This window comes from Octodon degus, unplaced genomic scaffold (assembly GCF_000260255.1).
Source record: "Octodon degus isolate 3935 unplaced genomic scaffold, OctDeg1.0 scaffold00030, whole genome shotgun sequence".
Lineage (NCBI taxonomy): Eukaryota > Metazoa > Chordata > Mammalia > Rodentia > Octodontidae > Octodon > Octodon degus.
Window position 1 is genome coordinate 19,043,364 of NW_004524606.1, and position 3,806 is coordinate 19,047,169.

The window sequence follows — 3,806 nt, forward strand, 5'->3', positions numbered from 1 at the left end:
TAAAGAAAAAAGCACCTCAAAACTCCATTGGTATTTTAGGGTTATTCTGAGGATTAAATAAAGAAATTCATATAAATACCTGGAACTGGAACTGCATAGTGAATTATTAGAAAATATTAGCTCTAATAGTAATTATACTGTACAATAATAGCATAAAAACTAGAAAGATACAATTATCTAATGTGATGTAAAGTTATAACTATAGTCTTGGACAATTAGACCATAGGATATCTAAACATCCCAGTGCTAATCATGATAATCAAAGTAGTATTTATTCATTTGCCCATTTGTTTGCACTCTTGCTCAGGCATTCATCTGTTCCCTTGATTCTCAGCCACTTTCTCTTTTCCCATTTTTGTTTATCTACATTCATCTTTACTGGTTAGTGTGAACTAAAAAAAAAAAAAAAAATACGTAAATAAGACATGGTATTGAAACTTTGATTATGCACCATACTTTAGGTAAAAATAATATTCTAGTGGTAGGACATGCCTGTAATCCTAACACACAAGAGGCTCTGTCATGAGGATCATGAGCTCAAGGCCAGCCTGGACTATGTAGCAAAAACCTGTCTCCAGAAGAGAAAACAAGCAAACAAATACATACAACAAAAATGGACATGGTGGTACATACCAGTAATCTGAGAGGCTGAGACAAAGATTCCAAGTTTGACCCCAGCCTGGACAACTTTATGACTGTGAAATACTGTCTCAAAATAGATAGATAGATAGATAGATAGATAGATAGATAGATAGATAGATAAATAAATAAATAAATAAGGCTGGGGACATTCTCAGTGTAAAGTGGTTGGATCTAATCCCTAGTACCACAAATAATAATAAAGTTTTAGAGGCCCTGTCTCAAAGAAAAAAGTATAAATAAAATTTTAAACAATAAAAAGACTTAAAATGATAACAGTGATATGTGGTCCTGAGATTCAGTGAAAGGATTTCTAAGAACAAGAAGACAAAGGAAAACTATAAATTATACATCATAAAAACTTAAAGCTGATTTACACCAAAAAGCAGTATGGAGAAAGTAAAGAGTCAATCCATAGAATAGGAGAAATATTTTTAAATCATTTTAAATTATTTGAAAACTAATAAGGATCTAGCATTAAGACTAAATAAAGAGGGGACGGGGAGATGGCTCAGTGGAATAAGTGCTTCCCTGGCAAGCGCAAGGGCCTGAGTTCAATACTGGTTCCACCAAAAAGAAAAAAAAAAGACTAAATAAAGAACATAGAGGAATAATGGCCACTAAACACTAAAACAGACAGGTGGTAGAAAAAAACAAAAACCACTGAAACACACCTTGAGTGGAGAAATTACTTTTGGTTTTTCTTTAGCAGAATAGTGTAACTTCTAGTTAAAATAAGCTATGATATGTTTCAAAATGTGTGGAAGAAAATAAAATTCTGAACACAAAAATGATTAATCCCTGAAGAAATGGAAATATTGATTAACAGTATTTGACTATTACTCATTATATGCATGTATTAAATTACCATAATGTACCCATAAAATGTATTATATTGCAATATAAAGGAGAATAAACAAAATACTCTTAAAGTTCAACAATAACTTTTTTTAAAACAAGCAAAAGACTGAAATCAACATTTCTTTAAAGAAGCACCTGAAGATGTTTAGCTTCATTATTCATTGGGCAAATGCAAATTAAAGCCATAATTATAAACCACTTCATATTCTACAGGATGACTATATTTAAGAAGACAGAAAATAACAAACATTAACAAAGATATAGAATAATAGAACACTTATATATTGCTGGTAGGAATGTAAAACACTGCTATCATTTTTTAAAACAGCTTAGCAGTTCCTTAAGAAGTTATACATAGAGTTTCCATAACATTCAGTAATTCCTCTACTAGGTATATAGTAGAGAGAATTGAAAACATTGCTACACAAAAACTTGAACACAAATTTCCATAGTAGCATTATTTGTAGCAGTCAAAAGTTTAAAACAAGCACAGTTTGCAAGCTAATGAATGAATAAACAAAATGTTTATTGCTCCATTTAAAAGTCATGAAGTACCGATACCTACTATAACGTGGGTAAATCTTGAAAATGTTAAGTAAGCTAAATGAAAGAAATTAAACACAAAGGGACACATAATATATTATTTTACTTAAAATTTCCACATAATATACTATTTCATTTATATAAACTTTCCAGAATAAGCAAATCTATAAAGGCAGAAAATAGCCTAGTGGTTGACAGGACATGGAAAGAGGGAAATGACAATAAATGTTACAAGATTGCTTTTTACAGTGGTGAAAATTAGTAGTCATGATCACACAACCTAGTGAATATACTAAAAGCTGAAAGACAATGAACCATGTACTTTAAATAAATTTTATAGTATTTTAATTACATCTCAATGAAATATATAGGTAGACAAGTAGATGATGGAAATAGAGCTAGATGATAAACTGATGGTAGGTATAGATAGACTGATCAGTCAATCTATTGATCAATAGACTGATTGTTGACCCAGGCAAAAAAAAAAAGGTTGGCATTTTTACCCTTAGTGGACATCAGACAAAACAATGGGCTTGCTCACTTAATACTACAGTAAGTCTCCAACTTAATGACCATTCACATTGCAAACTTGCACAGGCTTCATATGAATCACTGTGGTGGACTCATGAGCAGTCACTTTAGTGGACTCTTTTGTAGAGTAAATCTGACACATGAACATTCTCTCAGAATGGAACTTATTAGCATATTGGAGACTTATTGACTTAGGGGAGAAGAGCATTGGACAGAAGAGGTATGACTGCCAGATGGAAAAAGCCATCCCTGCTCCCTATTTCACATAACCATCTTCCTATAAGTATGAAAAAAAATCTCATAAAAAAAGCATTTAAAAAAAAGCATACGAAACTAGAGGTTGCATTTCTGTTCAGGGTCATGATAGCACAGGGCAGCAGAATGTGATTTGATAACACCAACTGGAATCAGTCAGAGAATGATGAAGTTCTGAAACAATCCTTGTTGTCTAGGGGACATTAGACTTGAGCATATTTGAAAAGGAGACACTTGATGGTAGATACTGCTGAAATCATTTCACTTTCAGTGATGCTCAGTAACCAGAAATATTAAGGCTCAGAACTATAAATTATAGATGAGGTTGAGATTTTTAAATTAAAATGGATTGAATTTTAAATAAATGAAAGGAGGATGTCCTAAGAGCAGAAAATGTGTGAAAAGTTATGCAGTGGAGCTATGACTGCATTCTCTGTGAGAGGGTGAAGCTCATCATAGCAGAGCTAGACAGTATAAATATAAATAAATAAATAAGACCATTTTGTGAGTGTGTGGAGAGCTTCCTGTTACCCTGGGCCTGCGGGACCAGTCCCAGCCCAGGCGCAGCATGGGCGAACCCTCTCCCACCACCTTGGGCCGCCCCACCACCACTCCGCAGCACCTCCCCCACCCCGCCCGCCTAGTAGGAATTTCTGCCAAGTTCCAGGAACCCCCAGACCCAGTCCTAGCCCAGGTCCGGTGAGTGTGTGGAGAGCTTCCTGCTAACCTGCGCAGGCAGGACCAGTCCCAGCCCAGGCGCAGCATGGGCCGGATGTTCTCCCACACCCTTGGGCCGCCCCCCACCACTCCACAGTACTTCCCGCACCCCGCCCACCAAGTAGAAATTTCTGCCGAGTTCCAGGAACCCCCAGACCCAGTCCTAGCCCAGGTCCTGTACTGTGTGGGAGAGCTTCCTCTCCCCCCTACTTCACCTTGCCCCCTCCAGGCACAGCTCAGGCCTGGCATACACACCTGGG